Source organism: Phaethon aethereus, assembly GCF_964289735.1.
Source record: "Phaethon aethereus genome assembly, chromosome: 3".
Classification (NCBI taxonomy): Eukaryota; Metazoa; Chordata; class Aves; order Phaethontiformes; family Phaethontidae; genus Phaethon; species Phaethon aethereus.
In genome coordinates, this window is record NC_138576.1 from 48,224,036 (window position 1) to 48,246,108 (window position 22,073).

At 37.1% G+C, this 22,073-nt stretch overlaps 1 protein-coding gene across 1 annotated transcript in view; it reads left to right on the top strand.

The window, feature by feature from the left end:
• GRIK2 (glutamate ionotropic receptor kainate type subunit 2) overlaps positions 1 to 22,073 on the top strand; it is a gene marked incomplete at both ends in the record, with an annotated part of 429,084 nt that overhangs the window by 64,731 nt on the left and 342,280 nt on the right. The gene's annotated exons all lie outside the window — the stretch shown is intronic.

Genomic DNA, 22,073 nt, shown 5'->3' on the forward strand with positions numbered 1-22,073 from the left:
TCGAGAAAAAGCCAAAGGAATATATTTTGCCTCTTGTAGTGGGAGTATGTCTCCCATGAGATTCATTGTAAATCAACATAGGTTTTTATTTGCTGTGAAAAACATTCAGTGATCTATTACTTTAATGGTAGTACACTGATTTATGGATCTGGTATTTGAACATGCCTATATAAGCCATGTTTATGAATTTTTGACAAAGATATAGAAAGAAGTAATAGTTTAAAGAGATCAAGCCTGAGCCACTTATGGACAATATTTTTATTATCAGAGATCTGCTTTCATAGCCACTAGTCTTAAATGGAACATGTATCTATTTTTTCTTTCTTATAACTTTGAACTTCTTAAAATCCTCACTTGACAGGAAGATGTACTACTGTCTGCTTGTCTTTAAAATCCACATATTTACCTGTTTCCTGTTGAAATCATATGATACTCAAACATGCACATATGCAGTTACAGAATTTTTCTCTCTCCACAATTTTGTGTGAAATAATAGAGTGGAAAATGTTAATGTAAATTCAATACTATAGTCTAAGGAAATATTATCAACTCTTGAAGGTAGTTTTTAATCTGTATAGTTTTTCTAAACTGTCTGAATCACACTAATGATCAGCTTTTCAAACATCAGTGTGCCTGGAAGTATAACAGAGTTCAAACTTGAATGCTGTAAGTTAAAAATCAAGCACGGGTTATATATTCAGTGCTAAAAAATGTGTGGATACTAAGGAAAATAGTCATACATGTAAGTATTTTACTCAGAAAGGTTTTCTACATTTTTTAAAAAAGCAATCTATGATTTAGAAAGGCACAGGATTCTTCTGAAACTGATTAAAATTGAAGGTGAAAAGGTAGCGTTAAAATTGAAGGTTAAGAATGCATCCTCTTCAAGTATGGCCCTACTATCTGTGACCTCGATTTCTGACCTTGATGTAAAGTAGTTAAAATAAAAACAAATACTAATGATACTCTCTTAAGTGAAATGATTTTCTGAAATTTAAAAGGTCTATGTTTACAAGGAATTGAAATTACCACAACACAGGGTTAGAATATAGCATATAATCAGACATTAAATAAGCTTCTTCCCTGAAGGGGGACCTAGTTTCAGATAGGTCAAGGCATTCAGTTTTAGAAATGGAATAGGACTATATTTTTTAATCCTTCTCTCTGGCAGCTAAACGAAGATTTTAAAGAGTCTTATTTACACTAAATTTTCTTTATGTTGTTGTTCTGCGAAGGGACCTTAAAACAGATAAAGCTGCACTTTTCTCCACTGTAATAATTTCACCATATTTCCACAGTGGTTGAACAAGGCTTTAGTGTAAATGAAAAAAAAAAGGTCCTAAAAGTATAAGAGTATGACAGAGTGTCCAGAACACAGTTGTAGTTAATGGGAAAAAATAGAGCTGTGTTCTAAAAATAAATAATTTTCAATTATTTGTGATATGTAGTAGCGGTCCATCCGCATTGTCTTGTTAGTTTCACACCAGGGAAATCACTAGTGCTGGCTTTTAGCCTCTGTTTTATATCTTTGCTTGCTGCTACCTTCCTCTCATTTCTTTCAGATTTACTGCAGCAATTGAAACGAGGGATAGGAATAGCCACAATCTCCATTTTAACAATATACATTTAGCTCTAAAACATCATACTGTCCATGACAGATGAATTATTCAGTGCACTATTTAATAGGGAGAGCTCTATAGATTATTTGTATTTTAATTAAACATAACCTAAATTTAAAATCAGTCACTAAAGCCTGAGAATGGTGTTCAGGGTTTCCATCATGGTAGTACATGACAGTCAATTAATTGTACGTTTCAGAATATAGGTCTGTATGGGTACTTTTAAAGAGGAATTTTAAAGATTTGGTTTCAAAGTGCCAGTTTATGCCATCCTATTGATCTTTGGACTGCACAGAAGAGTTACTATGCTGGCATTTATTAATTTGGTTTCATATTTGTTATAGTCCATGACATGTTAACTAAACACTTTTTATCACTTTTGTTAGCTCATACACAAAAAAGCTGATTTGGCAATATTAAGGTATTAGTCTGACAGATGTAATAAAGAAAGAGCAAAAGGACTGAGTGTTGTTATTCTAGGGTATTGTCATGTTAACTCTAGGTGCCAAGACAGACTTTCCTAAGACTTTGCCAAAGCAGAAGGAGGCAGCTGGTGTTCTGTATTTTATGACTTAATATCTTTTAACAATTATTTGCCACATCTAGGTCGTATGAGACTATCCTTTCTGGTAACTTAGTAGCCTGACGCTGTTGACTGACTTTCTGCCTCCTGCTCCCAGTTTTGCAAACCTGTCCTCCCCCTTGTGCTACTCCTGGTCCTTGCCTGTCCCTGCTTCCAGTGAGCCAGTGCTTCTTGCCAAGTCAGCAGCAGTTTTAGTTTTTTTCATCTGGTTGGTTTTCTTCTAATTAGTGAATTAAATGAGCTCACTGAAGAATCAAACAAGTGACAGATACAATACACTGGAAGCAATGGGAGCCTGGCTGAAAAGACTAGGTTAGACTTAGAGGGAGGAGCAGGACTCCATTTGCCTTTGGCAGCAGCCAGTCATTAACTCAGCCCACTTCATGCATTTGTGCCCTCTATCTCCCAAACAATTTATATCATGCTTAGGTGCCAAAGGATTCCGCTTGCAGTCCAGTGGCTGAACGACTGCAGTGGTTTCCAAATACCTAGATAAAATCTGTCACTGAGAAGTTATGACTTACTAAGAGAAAAATTAGTTGGGTTTTCCTTCTGTTTATTTTTGCCTGAGATTTTGGGGTTTTGTGAACTTCTCTCATTAAGAGATGCTGTTTAATATCTTGTTTTCTCACCATACATAATACTGGAAGTCTATGTTATAATTTAAATTATAGTCTGGGTTACATTGCCAGTATTCAGAGAGGAATACTTTACGTTGCAATTACATAAGAAAAAGATCCTACCAGGCGTATAAACTTTTCCATGGAATCATGTTGCTTAATTTAGATGAGAAATGTGTTTCTCTTACACTTGTTTCTTTTGTAGAGTGATCTCAGTGTGTTCACTAGCTATAAGTCTTCAATGTTATACACTTTTTTACTTTGTTGGATTAATGTTCTTACTGTAAAAATACCTTATACTACACAGACAGAACCTAATCTTCAGATATTGGAATCATTTCTGTGCTATATTTTAGAAACACACGAATGTTTACCCATCATCAAGTATTTATTGGTGTACTGACAAAGATTCAAACCAAAAATTGTGGCTTCAAAAATCACAAAGTCATTACAGCAAAGAATAGCAAATATATATTTGGAGGAGTGCTCAATCTAACAACTAGGATCAACATCAATCAACAACCCGGAATAATGAAAAACAGATGTGAAAGAATGAACAGTATAGTGGGATATAGCATATTAAGAGCTATAGGGTAAATACTGTCACCTAGAGGTTCTCAGAGTTGCCTAGGAAAAACAAAATGCATTCATACTTGGAGAAATAGTTTCTAACATACTCTGCTGAACCAAGTAAAATCCTTTGCAATGAAAACATTTCACGAAGTGTGTGGTTCTATATTTGAGTGTATTGTAGGCAACAGCCTACTAATCTTATTGGAAGCTCTATAATGAGGAAATACACCTCAGTGTTTTGTGGATATAAAGAGAGAGAAGCAGTTTCCTGTGGAGTGTACAGATGTGTGATCTGATAATTCAGGAGAATATGGTAACACCACTTAAGCTTAACAGAGCACAGCATAAATAATAACATATATAAATTATGTCAAGTCTCTGATGTTAGTCTTGTCCTATGCACCAGATTCTCTCTCATATTTTTGGTTTTGATACAGTTAGACCTACAGACCCAGCTAAGTCCTTTGCAGCATTATGCTGGACAGTCATGCAATTAGAAGCTATGTCTGCATTGAAGTATACAGGGAAATGAAGCTTAGGGTAGGAACCAAAGCACAGATGAAATGATGCAATTTAAACAGGTCAGTGGCAGAGATAGGAATGGAACCTGGGGTACCTGACATTTAGTTTTTTGCACCCCTAATTGGCCAAAATTATTATTGCAAGAACTTTGAGGAGAATAAATATATTTTTAAAGTGTGATTCACTACAGGTTTTCCACCACGGAAAAGTAATTTGGCTAAAAACGTGATAAAATTAGAGTAAAAAATGAAAATATGAACACTGCTGGCTAAAAATGCTAAATATAAATAAAAGTAGGGCTTATGTAAATGTGACACATTTTTCTAATTTATTTTCCACGAACATGTTTTCTTTAGCTTATTTTTCACCAGCAGAAACCCTTTATTCTGGAGCATATCTTCATATATCTATGAAGCTAAGAGCAGTATGAAAACCTAAGGAAATATGAAACGTATAATTTCCCTAGATATTATAGCTTCAGAGATTCTCAAAGTCTAATTAATATTCAGGCTTCTAACAGAAAGGTTTTATATTTCAGTTGCTTGTTCACAGAGGATCCTTACTAGTCTTGGACACCTTGAATTCCATACCTCATTAATTTGATTTTTAATAAATGTAATTGGAGTAAATGCATGCATTTATTAGATAATCTAAATATCCTCTTAAAAAATGAAAATAAAACTTCCACTGTCTTCATGGAGAATTGTCTTTGTTTCTGAAGACTAGTCCCCTATGAATTACTCAGGACAGATTTAGATAATTAATAATGGACTGTGCACACTTGAAACAGATAATTTTTCTTACTGATGTTTGTAATTGAGTTTTCTAATTAATATTTTTTGTATTAGTAAGCAATTCATTTGCTGGGATGAACATATATTGTAAAGGTAATGAATTTCAGAAAAAGACTCTTTAAGAAATCTCTTCGCTTACAGTTGTAAATATTCAGAGACACTAAATACTCTAATAGAACGAATTGGTGATGAGAAGAGCACAATCAATCAAAAGGTTTGGAGGCTTCACAGTATACAGTAAAATACTGATATCTCTAACTTATACTGGCCCAGCAAATTTTGTATTCTTATTTCCATGTCATAACATTTGTGTAGAAATGAGTTTTTTTTCAGTAGTTACATAAGTCCGTTTGAACCTCAAATCTGCAAGATATTCTACCTGAGCAGACCTTCGAGCCCATGTGGCATCCTTTAATTTAAACAACTGATGTGAAAGATTTTTTCCTTGCTTGTAGTAAAACAGATCCTATAAGAAGTATAAGGAGTTTTAGACATATTTTTCATCTTTAAGGGTTGGTGTAATGTGGAAAGTTATATACTGTTAGGCTATGTAATAACCTAAAGCTGTAAAAACCATAAAGCAGCACAGAGGCACAAGGGCAAAGGGAGGAACCTGAGTAATACCCTGCTCCCGCTACTCTCTGGACCAACACAGGAAAGTGATCAGCCCATGAAAAGTTCACGCTCTCCTAAGCACAGGGGTGAACAGAGGCACGATGGCAGGTGGTGGAACTGCAGAACCCAAGTCAGGGAAACAAATCCCCACCCCGGGCATCCCACGAGGTGTCAGCCCCATATAGGCTGGGTCAGACTACTGTGAGTCAGTGGAAGTGGTTCTCTGGGTCACATTACAGACTGAGGAGGTCACTGCCTAGGGCTATGGAACTTGTTATGGGATAAAGGAAAAGAGAATTTTGTAATTGTGTGGGAATCATGGGATGCTTTGAAGAGGAACTAAAGAAGAGGAAAGGGAGGGATCAAGGTGGTTTGGGGAGGAACATGCATGGGGAAAAAGTCAAAGGGGTGAGGGGATAAAAGGGGCCAGTCGTGTGAACAAAGACTGGTCAGTACCTTTCACTGTCTGTGCTCAGTGCCTGATCAGCACGGTCTGTTTTGTCTTCTAAAATTCCATTTCTAACTCTTTTGCTGGGTGAGGAGCTCTCTTGTGTATGTGTTTGTGCAGGTGTGTGTATGCAATGGTTAGCAAAGATCAAGCTGAACTAGCCTGTAAGTGAAGGGCCTGGGAGCAAGGGGGGTGAGTGGGATGTGTCTCTGGAATGTGAGATCACAGGAGTTGGCTGCTGGAGCCAACTCCTGGATGGATTGTATATCTAAACCCAGTTATTGAAAAGATGTACAGTGTTAGGGTCTATGTGAAAGAGGGTATTGTACCAGCAATCGGAGTAGGGCTGCAGCCTCAGGGCCTCATATGTCCAGGTGCCAGTAACTGGGGAGACTGGGATCCAAGGGCCAGCTACCATATAGACTGAGTGTCTGACCCCAGCTGCTGGAGGGATCCACATTGTACATATGTAAATATATATAACCCACTATCAGACCTTCATTCTGATCCACCCTGAGAGGACAGCAGAACGCGGCTGTTGGTGCTGCTTGTGTTCATGTGAGTGCTGAGTGTTTCTGTGCTGTTCTGTGCGGCCAGTTGTGTATGCGCATTGTGAGCCTACCGTACATACATGCTCAGCCTCACAACAGGTTGGACGTCAGGGTATAGAGCTGCAGCAGCCTTGCCTGTGCTGCTTTACAAGATTCCACAGTGCTTAACATACATGATATTTAGTAAAACACCCCAGCTTTGAATTTTGTAGAAGCTTGGGACTAGAAGGGTTACTGGGTTACTTAACCAGTTATGTCATAGCATCTTGTTCATAAGTTTTTTAATTAAAAAAAAAATTAAAAATATAATTTTGATGTTGGCTATTATGGAATCTATTACATATAACAATATTGGATTTGCTAAAAGGACTTATTCTGAGAAAAATCAGAAAAGAATGTCATATCTACCATCAGAAGATAGGAAGCAATGATTTGTTTCATATGACAATTGGCTGAAGGATCTGATTGACAAATACTGGATTAAAAGAGGCTTCATTTAGCAGGGAGGAAATACCCCAAACTTCCTGGTTCTTGTTCAAATTCAAATACTTTAGGAAGTACCTGTCAGTCTACTCAGTTTCTGTGGCATTTGTTCTGGATGGGACTGGAAACCAGTTTTATGACTTAGAGGTGAGAAGAGAATTTTGTGCTATACAGATGGTATCTGAGTTGAGGATTACACTTGACCCTTGTGTGCAGTAGTGAATTATTTAGCATACAGTGTGGGCTCCACAGACTTTGCTTGCTCTTCCCTGTCTGACTCAAGGCACCACTGGTGGTCTTGTTGCTGTTTGTAACTTTTGAGTAGGTTTGGTTAATATGAATGTTGGAAGAACAAGATACATGGATAGTTCTGAGTTGCAATGAATTTGGTATCTCTGGTCAAGCACGTGGTTTCAACAGCCTCAAAAAGGGAAAAACAGGTCTGTTGGAGTGTTTTATTTCCTGCTCGTGTAGCCACATATTCAAGCTTTTCCTTACCATCAAGAGAATTAGGAACTTGTCATTGTTAATGATAAAACACCATTGTTATAACCACATGACTCCAGGACCTTATTTGGAAGAAAAATTCAGATATTGAAAGCCTATGATAAAAAAAGGAGAACAGCAATTACTTGGACCTATTATTTCAGATGAAAGATTTAGAAAACAATATTTCAGTCATTTTGATTTATTGTCATTTCCCACTTGGACATTTATTTAGTCTGTGCTCCACCATAGGATAATTCCAGTCTATTAACACATGTCTCTGTGGCTGGTGTCACTGACACAATTTGGTGTTTTTTTTTTATAATGGGGTGGCCTACATGGCACCAGGCTTGCTGGTGTCAGGTGGGATTCACCTTTCTCAAGGGGTAAGAGGGTCTTTGCTCACAAGCTGGCAAGGCTCATTGACAGAGATTTAAAAAAGACTTGAAGGGGGAGTGGGATAATATTAGGCTTGACCATGACAAACTGTGGAATGACATGCAAAGGTTACAGGAATGGTGTGCTAGGAAGGGCCCTCAGCCTGTTGCTCTGAGAAGTGCTGGCTACACTGCAGCACACTTGAAGTCTTAGAGATGAGCCAGGGGCTCCCAAAGTAAATGAGAGCCAACAGGGAAACACCAGTGAAAGGCCTCAAAGGAACTAAGGGTTGCTCCTTAAGAAGGTGACATGGCTGACAACCCAGCAGAAGTGCCTCTACACCAGTGAAAGGAAGCATAGGCAACAAACAGGGGGAGTTGGAAGCCACCATGCTGCTAGGAAGCTATGACCTATTGCCATTACTGAAACTTGGTGGGATGAATCCTATGACTGCAGTGCAGCTAACAATGGCTACAGGCTGTTCAGAAGGGACAGGTGAGGGTGGAAGAGTTGAGGTATTCCCCTCTACATCAAGAAATGGATAGAGTGTAAAGGGCTGTCTCTCAGGAATAACCACAAGCAGGTTGAAAGCTTTCGTGTAAGAATCAGAGTCAGAGGTAACAAAGGGAACCTTGAGATTCGTGTCTACTACAGGCTGCCTGACCAAAGGGAGCCTATTGATGAAGCCTTCCTACTTCAGCTACAGGAGACATGGTGCTTGCAGGCTCTCATTCAGCCATTCTCTGTGATATTTAGCAAGTCCTGGCAGTCAAAGTCCCTGATGACTCGAAAAAGGATAACATTGCACCCATTTTTAAAAAGGGTAGCAAGGAGGACTCTGGGAACTACCGACCTGTCAGCCTCATCTCTGTGCCTGGGAAGATCAGGGAACACATCCTGCTAGAAGCTATGCTAAGACACATGGAGGTCAGGGAGGTGATTTGAGACAGCCAGCACGGCTTCACCAAGGGCAAGTCCTGCCTGACCAGCTAGTGGCCTTCTATCATGGAGTGACTACATCAATGGACAAGGGAAGAGTTACTGATGTCCTCTATCTGGACTTCTGTAAGGCCTTTGACACAGTCCCCCACAACATCCTTCCCTCTACATTGGAGAGAGATGGATTTGATGCGTGGACTGTTGAGTAGATGAGGAATTGGTTGGATGGTCACATCCAGAGAGTAGTGGTCAACGGCTCAATGTCCAGATGGAGTTTGGTGATGAGTGGTGTTCCTCAGGGGTCCATATTGGGACCAATACTCTGTACCATCTTCATCAGTGACATAGACAGTGGGATTGAGTGCACCCTCAGCAAGTTTGCAGATGACACCAACCTGAGTGGTGTAGTTGACATGCCTGAGGGACAGGATGCCATACAGAGGGACCTGGACAAGCTCGAGGAATGGGCTCAGGTGAACCTCATGAGGATCAACAAGGTCAAGTGCAGGGTCCTGCAGCTGGGTCAAGGCAACCCCTGGTATCAGTACAGGCTGGGAGATGAAGGAATTGAGAGCAGCCCTGCTGAGAAGGACTTGAGGGTACTGGTGGATGAAAAGCTGGACATGAGCCAGCAGTGTGCGCTTACAGCCCAGAAGGCCAACCATATCCTGGGCTGCACCAAAAGAAGCGTCGCCAGTAGGTCAAGGGAGGTGATTCTGCCCCTTTACTCTGCTGAGACCTCTCCTGGTGTACTGCTTCCAGCTCTGGGGCCCCCAACATAAGAAAGACAGAGACCTATTGGAGTGGGTCCAGAGGAAGGCCACCAAAATGATCAGAGGGATGGAACACCTCTCCTATGAGGAAAGGCTGAGAGAGTTGGGGTTGTTCAGCCTGGAGAAGACAAGGCTCTGGGGAGACCTTATTGCAGCCTTCCAGTACTTCAAGGGGGCTTATAAGAAAGATGGGGGCTGACTTTTTGCAGGGCCTGTTACAATAGGACAAGGGGTAATGGTTTTCAACTAAAAGAGGGTAGATTTCAACTAGATATAAGGAAGAAATTTTTCACAGTGGGAGTGGTGAAACACTGGCACAGGTTGCCCAGAGGGATGGTAGATGCCCCATCCCTGGCAACATTCAAGATCAGGTTAGACAGGGCTCTGAGAACACTAATCTAGTTGAAGATATCCCTGCTCATTGCAGGGAGATTCAACTAGATGTTCTTTAAAGGTCCCTTCCAACCCAAATTATTCTATTCTATGCTATGTAATCTTGTTAGCTGCAACCACCCTGCACTTCTATCACTTTACTGTCCCTTGCCTTTTGACAGTCCTTTTGTTTGTACAATGCTTTAGCATCCTTTATGCTAAAGACATTATGTAAACCTAAGATGATATTATTAACTTTAAGTAAAATGGGTTGCTTTCATCCTCTATCAATAATCTCTATCTGTTGTCTTCCCCTCTTCAACCCTCCCGCCAACCCCCGCCTCCACCCCATGCAACAACTGTTATTCCAAATAGCTTTCAAGACCTGCTACAGACAATTGTTGTGATGCACCATATGCTCTGTATGTAAAATTTTTTTTTGACAGGCTTTCATTAGTGAGTGACATGGTCTAAGCACAGGACATAAGCCAGCTCATTTTTAATGTGTCTGGCAAGGATGTTTCCAATGACACTGGCCATGTCAGTGATGTTTCCTGATACGTTTCTACCCTTTGTAAGGTTGTTAAGAGTGTCCTTAGAGGATGTGTAGGAAAGTTACTATATCAAGTATTCGGCATATAAACTTGCTTATACACTGTATTTGAGGTTAAGTGGCATTTTATTCATAAGAACAATCATTACATAAGCAATATATTAGAAAAACTAGATGGGCTAAATAGATATACCATGTTTTTACTCACAGTGCAAAACTGAAATATTCAGATGACCTTAAAAGAAAATGTAATGAAGGTTTTTAATACATAGATTTTTATCATCACAAGGTGGGAGAAGAGGGGGGAGATGCTGCAATTGCTATTATGAAGCAACTTCCATATTATTAGCATGTCAGTACTTAAATACAAAGTTTGCAAATACCATATGGAAAAAAAACATCACTAAGGAATACTTGTATGACTACAACTGACAATTACATTTGAAAGAACCTCTGAGGTGTTTAGTACAAGCTTCATTTGACTTGCAGTTAAAGATCATCTCTGTTAGTCTAGTGACATTTTCCAGTCCCTTAGGTTATTATTTAAAATGGGTTTCATTGTACTCATTTAGCTCACAAAATGGACACAACTATGTGTAACATATTTAGTTGCAGTAAGCAAGTAAAACTTACACTGTTTTATTTTTAAGCACAGTATGTAATTCAGTAATGTAATATATTATTAAATTGGTAGCATCACATCTCTTTTCAAATTACATTCTTTCTTCTTTCATAAAAATTATACTTACTTTTCTTTTTCAGGGAAGGCTTCTCTGTTGATTCCCTTTTCCTTCTCACTGAAGGAGTTGCATTAATCTGGATTTGGTTCCTTTAAATGCATCAAAACCATTCAATGTGTCAGCAGCATGGAACCACATCACAGAAATGTGAATGGCCCTTACTTCAGGGATAAGGCTAGCTTTTCTGCATCCTTTCTCTACCTGCCAGATGAAAGGACTTTGATTTTCAATCCACTTCCTAATGGGAAGCAACTACTGATTTGGCTTTTTTTGGTCTAAATTATTTTATACATGAAAACATTTTCAGTCTCAAGCCATATTTTATACTTTCGATCTTTAATTCTTGGTAGAAAATCATCAATAATTTCAGTAAAACTTTCACGATGAGCCAGTAATCTTGGCTTTCTTATATGCTGCTTTCTAATCTTGCCCAAATTAGTTATACAGGAGGATGACCAAAATGACAATAGTAGAACTTGCCTCAGTTTTTAGTTCTTGCTGGTTATGCCATTCCTGAACTACGCTTACTCAAAGTGTGTGTATGTGTTAGAAGGAATGCAATGAATGGATAGATACAGTCAGTATGTTTCTAAGACCAGCTGTTATTTACCTGATATTCGAAAACACAGGATAAGATTTACTTTACTTATCTCTCGCCATTGTAAAACTTGCCGCCAACTTTAAAAAAACTCCTAGGCTTCCTCAGAAGGCATTGAAGAGATGTTTATCTCGAGACCCCTCTCTAAAATAGGACATAGGGGAAGTAGTTTTGTGACTTCTAGGAAAAAAAAGTAAATATCTAGTTGAGATTTGATATCAAACTTCTAGTGGCTAAAGTTGGATGAGATTAATCCTGTTCATAAAGATCTCAGGTAGGCTTTCAAAATACTCTGCATTCTGCTGAAGTGTTGATTTTGCATGAACATCAATGAGAGATGAAGAAGTCCTAGTATTATCAACCAGTAGGTTCAATTTTATTTAAGTTGAAATAATTAAATTTTTGTACTTTACTACTTAAAAATATATTAAATGTGTAAAATATCTTAAAAGGATATAAAAAGGAATACTGAATTAGGAATTTTTTTCTTCAGGAGAATAAAATCCATTTAATTGCTGGTTTTGGAAGGGTTTTTTTTCAGTAGACCAATTTGCCATTTAATAGGTGGGAAAATACAAACATTGAAGGAAACAAGTGGTTACATTTTCTGAACTATGAGTCTCTCTACATTTCTTCACTAATGTAGCAAATAAACTGATATGAGTATGTTTTTGTCTTTTTTTAAAGGTGTAAAGCTTTAAAAATGTAGACTTTCATATGATTTGATTTTCTTCCACAAAAAAGTTTCTTTTGTTTGAAAAGTGATTATGAAATCAGTAAAGAGTTTCAAAAGGGCAAAAAACTCACCAAAACCTTCACCTTTTATTTTTCAGTCTACTTGTAGGATGACTGCATGACATTACCACTGGAATGCATGTTTGTACCTTACAGCAATAGTAACAATCCATTATTATTTCTTGTTATGTTAATTCAGGATGGTTCATTAGATTATGGAATTTCAGTTAAAGATAATATTTTATTAAGGTAGATTATGTTTTAGAGGTACACTGAAGACTGTAGCTGAATTCTTCATTATAGCACGCTGAATTTTTCTTTTGAATGATTTAGTTTGTTAGTGTGTGTGGTAATTTAACCCCAGCTGGCAACTAAGAACCACAGAAATTCTTGCTTACTCCCCCAGCACCCCGAGTGGGATGGGGGAGTGAAAATTGAGGGGGTAGGGGGGAGAAAGAGCAAAACTTGTGGCTTGAGATAAAGACAATTTAATGGGACAGAAAAGGAAGGGAATAATAATAATAATGAAAGAAAAATATACAAAGCAAGTGATGCACAATACAATTGCTCACCACCTGATGCTGACTGATGCCTAGCCAGTTCCTAAGCTACAGTCACCTCCCCTTGGCCATCTCCACACAGTTTCTATGTTGAGCATGACATCATATGGTGTGGAATACCCCTTGGTCAGTTGAGGTCAGTTCTCCCAGCTGCATCCCCTCCCAACTCCTTGTGCACCCCCAGCCTACTCACTAGCGGGGTGGTGTGAGAAGAAGCAAAAGCCTTGACTCTGTGTAAGCACTGCTCAGCAGTAATTAAAACATCCCTGTATTATAAACACTGTTTTCAACACAAATCCAAAACATAGCCCCATACTAGACATTATAAAGAAAAATAACTCAATCCTAGCAAAAACCAGCACAGTGTGTAACAACAGAAGTTGCCAAGACAAGATGGAACAAGCAACTGCCATAATAAACTGGGAAAAAATGCTAATAATGATTAACTATTTTAACAAAACCTTGTTACAAGAATCTTTCCAATACTGAAAGTAGGTTAGAAGTATCTTTTTCTGATACTGAAAGTAGGTTAAAAGTAGGAAATTCTAACAATCTTTACTTAGTGGGTATACACTTGAGCCACCTTTGAATCAAAACCTCACCACTCAGGGAAAAGCTTCAATTAATAGGCATGAATAGAATGGAACAACATGAGAGAAGGGCAGTCATCCAGTCTAGCTTCCTGCAAGGTTAGAATTATTCTCTATGCACATTTCATAAAATGTGTGAAGTCTGTTTTTCTGTATTCCATGTATCCTAAACTCTACCCTTTTTCATATGAGGTTGTGCAGGCAAGATTCAATTAATACAGGTAATTTCTAGATTAACCATTCTTTGCACAAATATGTTTCTAATCTTCACTACCCTTTCTTCCTACTTTTTCTGTTATCCTAAGAATTACTTTTTTTGTATCTTTTCACATTCTTCCTAAACCCTTGTAGGATTATTTGACACCATATTTTAGAGTCTGATTTTGGTACCCTTAGTGAAGCAGCTTTATAGTACTGGGAGGAGGATAGAACCTACCATTAAGTATCAACAACTTCTGCTTACATGCTTTCTCTCTCATGATAAGAAATAGCGATCCATAATACAAGTCATTGTGACATTTCAGAAACTTCTAGTCAATACACTGACATTTATTATTAACTTTGTTTATAGCCATTCACTTTGCATGAGTGAGTTGGTAACCAAATCACTTCAGGAATAGTTTTGAAGGAAGATTTTGAGAGTATAAAATAGTAACAAAGCTGTAGATGACATTCTGTTTATTTATTTTGCCTAAAAGCCAAGCAGCAGTAAGTCAACAGTGATGTACCAACTTCTTGCAGCGTTATTGTGGTAATAGTCTAATGATCAAACTGCATATAGATGTCACCAAGGTGCACAAATGTTAATATGATAAAAATGCTTATCTGTAAGTACCTTTACAAATATCAAGCTCACCTTTTTCTGTGATCTGAAATTCATTTTACTTAATAGAAGTCTTGTTTGTCTGAATACCATTCTAGACACAGTGTCAACAATCCAAGATAACCAAACTGGTTAAATTACAACTACGAATCTCCAGTGAGACACTCAAATATCTGCATTTCCCTTAATACTTCATTCTCTTCTGCTTAGATTACAAACTAAGTATTATTCCTTTAAAAAAGGAGCACACTCTATAGCTAGGAGAAAAAGCAAAAAGTTAACAAAGTGGAGATGGGTGTAAGAAAAGGTAGGCATGAGTCTGTGACAAGGATTTTTTTCCTTTATTATTTCAGATTTAATTTGTGCCAGGTGTAAATCATGAATTGAAATTGTCTAAAAAGAAATATGTCCCAGATGTCTAGACAGCAATATTTTTTTCCTGCTTTTAATGTTGCAAACTTTGTGATGGGTAACCTGAATACCACTGGAGAGATGCATGTCAAAATGAGGAGGAGGGGAAGGAAAACAGAAAAAAAATTTTTTTTTGTTAGTATTTCAGAGTAATATGGTCCTTATTATATGAATTAAGTTAAATATAAAGGAAAGGTGTTTTCCATTCTATTGGCAAGAATTTGAAATTTCACAGCATTTTATGTAAATGATGTTCATTGCTATGTATTTCAATAAAAGGTTTCCTGTGTATGAGGTAACTTTTTTACTTATAAGGAAGAATGCATTAGTATTTATTAAACAAATTAGATAAGAATACACAGGATCAAGGAAATAAATATGGTAGTTGTATAAATTTCACATTTTTGTAACACTAATACATCTGTATGCTGTCTGCTGGTGCTGGTTATGGCACTTGGGTATTTGAGATAGCTAGAAATATGTAAAACTACATGAAAGTAGACAGCTCTATTGACTACTCATCTAAAGCTGTTTATGTGCATTTTTTTATTGTAGGAACTACAGCAAGTTTATTGTAGTAAAAAAATGTCTTCTGATGTGCTGTAGTTTCAGGCAGAAGAATGCAAAATAGCTGGTGAATGGGAGTCAAACCATCCACTTTCGGCTAAATTGTATTTGTCATAACTTTTGTGGGCAGGCACACTAGACATGCATATCTAACATAGTTCTGTGGAGAAAAAGGAACACTTTTGGTAGTTTGCAGTGGACAATGTGTCAGTTGTTATTTTTTGTACTTGTGGCTCAAAACCCCATTGCTGAGCTAAATGCATATCTACAGAAAATGTTATGAGGCTCTTCGTGTGTTCTTTCTATATCAGAAATCTTTTCAATTGGTCTTCAATGCACGTTAGCTGAAGACAAAACCACCTTGACTTCAGTTAAACTACCCTTAGAAATGAAAACTATTTCTGTAAGCAGTGGTTTGTACAACCATGCCTTAAGTTTCACCTTAATTTAGCAGTAGTGTAACAGGAACACAGATATATTGACTTCATTCAAATAAATAACTTAATTTCTTTTGTTTCCTGGGCAGTTCTTCACTTCCCAGATGCAGTGCTGAATAGCTCTCTCTTTGGAGTTTCAAATCTATTGACAGATGGGTACCACATGAAATCTTACTGCTCTTGTCCCATTCAACCAGCCCGGAGAGGTTATTCCTCAGCTACTCAAGGGCAGGCTTTTTCCCTTGGTGATTGTCTGAGTGTAAGATATTTCAAATGGCTCGTGACCTAGGAAGCAAGTGACTCGGAAACTAGATGGACTCAAGAAGTCTACTTGTTAGTTCTTACAACTTACCAATAGACTAGAATAAGCTCTTCCATTATTTAGAAATACATTAAAAAAAATTTAAATATTATAGCATCTTTATGGAATAAACTAATGGTTGCCTTTCACAAGGTAAGCTAGAAACCAAATATTTAGCATATCAACTAAACATGAATTTGAAGTAGTGAATGTGAGATGCGTTGCTGAGACCATTAATTCCATATCTACTTAATTCCAATACCTTTATTTTGACAAAATGTGTAATTTTTTAAAGTGGAAATGCATGGGTAGAAAACTGCTTTGTTGAAATTACTTGTTCGCTGGATGTCACTGCTGCACATAAATACATGTGAAAAGCTATCTGCCACCACTCAACATCCATCCAGGCATTCAAGAAAAGAAAGGGAACCCTATTTCTAGCTCTGTCAGCGGAATAATTACGAGCGTTTCACTCACTGTTTATTTCAGAACAAAGCTATTTAACTTGACACTTGCAGGAAGCTACACCCAGTAGTAGCTGATGTAGGTACAATGCTATTACTATTAAAAATCATATTGCTGGGCTGTAACAATAACCTTTGTAATCATATGTCTGGTTACAATTGTGTTATAAATTTTGATTTCCTGTTGAAAAGAGGCAGTTATAACAAGAACTAAAAGGTATTCTTGCTTTCAGGTTTTAGTACTCTCTGCAATACTAATAAACAAAAGTTTTACATCTGGATGTGTAATACGTCAAAAAGACATAACAGGGTCTTAAAACTGTCTTTAGTTGAATATCTCCTGTTTCTCAGAATACTATTTATTTACCCTTGACTGTTTCTCAGCTCAGACTTTTTTCCTCTAAGTCCAATATAACAGGTGACAAGATAAGTAATTTCAGCCATAGCAGAATGTGTATACAACTTAGTATAATGATCATGTTAATTCTCATATCCCATCAGCATCCATGCAAGACAAATTTCAGAAAGGCAATGTGTTAGGTAAACATTAAAACGGGGAAGAGCTAGGAAATTCAAACTTTAACATTCAAAGCTCAAGAAGAAAATTGATCAATGAGTCCTTAAATAGCTGCTTCATATTACAGCAGTACTGTTTTAAAGCATACATTTTGTTTTGTCAGGGGTTTAGTTGCAGATTGTCACTTTAGTTTGAACTCCTTCCATCCGTATTAGTTTTATGCGTAATGTTCTCATACAAACTGTTACAATTGAAACACTGGTTTGGAAGACATTTCAGGCTATAGCACTGAAAAAAGAATAATTCTACTTACATACAGTCTTTGCTATAACAGATCATAAACAACATTTCTCTCTACTACTATCCATAGCCATGAATCTATTAATAATTTTATCAAGTATAAAAGAATAATTTTAATGAGATTTTTTAGAGAAGAAATCTATGAACTTGTGGTTTCATTTCTGTATTTTTTAAAAAGAAATCATGATCTTCTGAAAATTGTGTAGTCAGTTCATAAAGGAAAAACGAAAGTTGACCAGAAACCACATTATTACTTATACACACTTTTTGGTAAAAATTACATTTACTTAGTATTTTAAAATTAATTTATATAGAAACAGTCATTGACTTTTCAATTTTTTTCTTGCAAATTCAAAATTTGCATACAATATTCAATGACTATTGTGTAAGCAAACTGTCTTTCATGTCAATGTGTGTATATGTGCATTTTCAGCTCCAGGCTATTTGGAAAGAATTTCATTATTCAGACAGGAAGTATTGTTTAATATTAAACAATGTTTGTCCATCAAATATAATGTGAAAAAAAAATTATACTGCTCTTCACCAAAACCAGGAAGCAGATTTCAGTCTTCCTAAAAGTAACCTTGGGATGCTCCCATAGCAAAAGGTACCATAAAAATGGTATGGAATAAGCATAACAGACATTAGTTCCTGTTATACCCTCTCATGCAGGAAGCCCTGGCACCCTGCTTAAAGCTTTGGCAAAGATAAGGGTAAGTGTTCAAAACAATTGTGCTGAACTGATTGAGATTAAAGGTGTTTGGTTTTGGCCTGAATTAAATATAGATCCCCTTCATTCTCTGATCTTTTTCTTCTAGTATGTGTTAACGAATTTGTTACGATGTTTTAGATTGTATTATAAGATTTGTCTCAGAATTCTTGCTAATCACCACCCAAACCCGCATCATTCAGCACAGCCTTAAATTGCAAGCACAAGGCTGAAATTTGAATTTTCTCTTTTCTTGTCACTTGAACAGAGATATATATATTTTTAATACAAGTCTGAGAATTTTTATATTTAGTCTGGTTACAGAATTGTTGGATTACATGATGGATTTTGTAAGGTAGGGTTTGAGCTTTCTAATATTTTCATGCACTGCAAAGTGTCAGGTCTGGGTGTTCAGCTACTGTTACTATAACGCAAATGCCTTTTTTGTTCTAGTTCATGAAGATCTATGTATTTAATAATTTCTGTTATTTACTTCTACAGTAAACTATAGCCCCCATAGCATATGTTGCTCCAGATTTAAATATTGACAATTCTGGTCCAGGTACTTTAATCTGATTTTAAGTCAACATTTTTTATTAACAAACGTACTGAAAGGAATACTCTATTATAATACAAGAGTTCTGGAATGATAGTGTAGATCAAAATGTACCCTATTCTAAATACAAACGTTGACAATAAAGTTTGAAAATGTTACTGTAAGTGCTTGTTTAATTGTATTTGGTGAGAAAACTGTCACTCTTACCATACTGCAGCACTTAATAACAATTCTGTGTGTTACAAAGGCAGAAAGAACCTTCATTAGAGATGGAAATTGGCTTGGATCTGTTGCTTTCGTACTCGTTACATCTCTCTACCTCCTATATTGTTTGATGTTTTTATTGAATGTAATTTTGTACCTTCACATTCCTCTTTGAAAACTTGACAAAATCAATCAACAAGGAGAAACAGGGAAAAAACCCCAACCCACATGTTTAACTTTTCCCTTGTTCTCACCATAAAGGTAAAGTGGTACAATTTGCAAAGGCAATATCTTTCTTTTTTTGCTTGGTTAGAGAAGGCCAGAGGAATAAAGATGAGGAAACCAAAGTTCTGACACTGAGGGGAAAACAGCTGCAATTGGCTTGCTAAGTTCAAAATAAAAGAAACTTTGAACTGTGTGTGGCATACATGGCAGAAACAAAGCAACTTTGCAGAAATTTTCAACTGCATTCCTCTTAAAAATAGTGCACTCTCTGAGGACTGAAAAAAAAAAATTGTATTGATGTATCTTCTAACTAGTATAGTTGTGCTTTTAATGAAATTTTGAGAGCTTACTATAGTAGTAGTCTATATTTTCAGATTTGAAATTTTATTTTTTATTTTCAAATATTGGAAAAGCATTTGGCAACCAAATCCTTTCTTTCCCAATTTGTCCACTCATCTAGCTCTTTGTCCATAAACTGTGAAGGAGCTGACATTCTGTTCATCTACCTGATGGCAAAAAAAATGTTGACATGCAGATGATTAAGCATGTGCCCACAAAAAATTGGCTCTGACCCTAACTTGTGTCAAGCAGTTGGCATGGCTCCTGATTAGTAATTAATTAAATCAATGCCAGCAGACACAAATGGTATCTCCCCATAGAATGGCATGCCAGATCCATTAAGAATAAACTACCTGATAGTGATTCCTGTCTTATATTTTGTCAGTTTAGCTGGATATCTAGTCAATGTCAGCAAATAAACTGTGTGAAAGATTCCTTTAGAAAAAATGTTATCTCAAACATTTAAATGAAGCTCAGAACATATTTTTTGCTAAGCTGTACTACCTCTTTCTCAATATACAGGGAAGCTGCAAGTCTACGATAGGATCCAATTGGTAAACCCGAAATAGTAAAAAATGAAACCAAATCCCCCAAACCACACTTCCTCCCCTCCTCTCATCTCATGTGTAGCTTATAAGAATAAAATATCAGTTTTCATTCAGCAAGATAAAAGATTATTGTCTGAGATTTAAGCTGTAGTTCTGGTTGCAAGTGTATTCCAATAGAACCAATGATTTTGAGAATATATTATAAAGTGCCTCATGGACTTTAATTCTATTTCAAAGACTGTTTTTCTGTTGAATATCTTTTGCCCTGTAAGCAACATCAACTCCTGAGAGCTGACGGACACCTGCTATTTGTTATAATTTTCACTGAAAGCAGTTCTCAGGATTTGCCATGTTTATTGACTCTTTATTTCAAATGCTCTGATTTAAAGCTCTCTAAGTGAAAGAAATAACTAGAGGCCACAATTGTCCCTCAGTCATAGTTGTGTAAACCCAAAGTAACTTCACTGACTCGGAAGTTTAGAAGCTGAACACTTAGGGGGAAAAAAAACAACCTCAAAGAAAAGCATTATTATATTAAATGCTGCTGAACGCTGTCTATCCAAAGTTAATAGTAGTGGTACAGGAATGCCAATAGTTGTGCGACTGCCTCATTTTTGTGGTCAGTTCTAAGTGCTCATTTCAGGACAATTTCATGAAGGGAAAGGTCTTCTGAATAAATTTATACTCTGTGTGTGTATTTACACAGGCAAAGAAGTTGAAACTCGGATTGGGATTGGGCTTTGGAATATTATTGCAGTTGACTATTGTTTGTGGTGGGTTTTTTTTAAGTAGCATGTTAAGGATTTTATTAAACTTTTCCTGAATATGATACAATCTCAACAGCAATAAAGACCAAACTGATGCTGTCCATGGGGCAGATGGGTTAATCTTTTACTTTGGTGTATTTATCTGGAACATTAGAACCTGTTAACTTACCTTGCATAAGTCAACACAGCACAATCTGCACTGCCCTGCTTTGTCACGTAACTGTCACTCTTCTGCATGAGATTTATCTTCAGATATTTTTAAGTACAGGTCAGAAATCCTGCCCTGCTTTTCCTGAACTGAGTTCACTGACATACTAATAAAATATACCCATTTCCATGTAAAAATAAAATTATGTGAGGTTGTCAGCATAGGAATTTTTTGCCTGTGACTATGTCTATGGTCTGTGCCTGTCTCCTTCTGCATGAGGAGGACAAGCATGCAAACAGAAATGTAACAAGAACAGTCAAAACTGTTTTCATGCTCTGTGGAGGCAGGTGCTCTGAACATAAGAATAGGCCTAGGATCAACTGCATTGGATGTAATTATTAATGAGCCTATGCAAGATTTCCATTGCTCTTTGAATAGCTGTGTCTGAGGAACAGCCTTTCTGAAGCAACTCTGAAACTTGAGTGTTGGAAAGCAACTATTTTGGATGAGTTGTGTTTTGAGAAGTGATTGGTATGCTGTTATTTCATCAAGGAGCTTTTTTCTTTGCTTGGTACATGTAAGCTGCCTGAACACCAGGCAGCCATGGGTCTTTACTTGGAGGTCAACGTGAAAGGACACGGTGTTGATGTAGCAGAGACTGAGGGTTCTGTAAGCTACTGGTACAAGGACAAAGTTAATTCAAATCTTATGAGGCTAAAGTCCATGTGGTTATTGTTAATACTGAAGGACAAGGACATCTGCCCTAATTGGTGCCTGATTTCAGATAATTTCAATACAAATTTAAACTCACTTTTGGAAGATAAATTTATGCTTTACTACATACCAAGGAGGTGTTTCTACCCTCTACTTCCCTGTGACCTCTGCTGTCTCTTTGGATGCTGGTAAGCACTGTTGACACTAGGCTTACCCTGTAATCTGTCTCCAAGGTGAAAATAACCCTTGCCATGGGCATGTTTTAAATGAATCCACAGGTGCCTAGGAGTTCTGGGCTCTGAGACAAATACAAGGGCATCTGGCTCCATGAAGGCATTTTGAAGTCTAAACACTTGCAGATACTTGTGTAGCTGACTGCTGCAGACTGAGATGGAAGGTGCCTAGCCCAGATACCTTGTCTGTTGCGAAATGTGGATGCAGCATGTCTTCATTGTTGTGGAAGGATAGGGGAATGTTTTCAAGATCTATTTGGGTTACTGTGGATTTCATC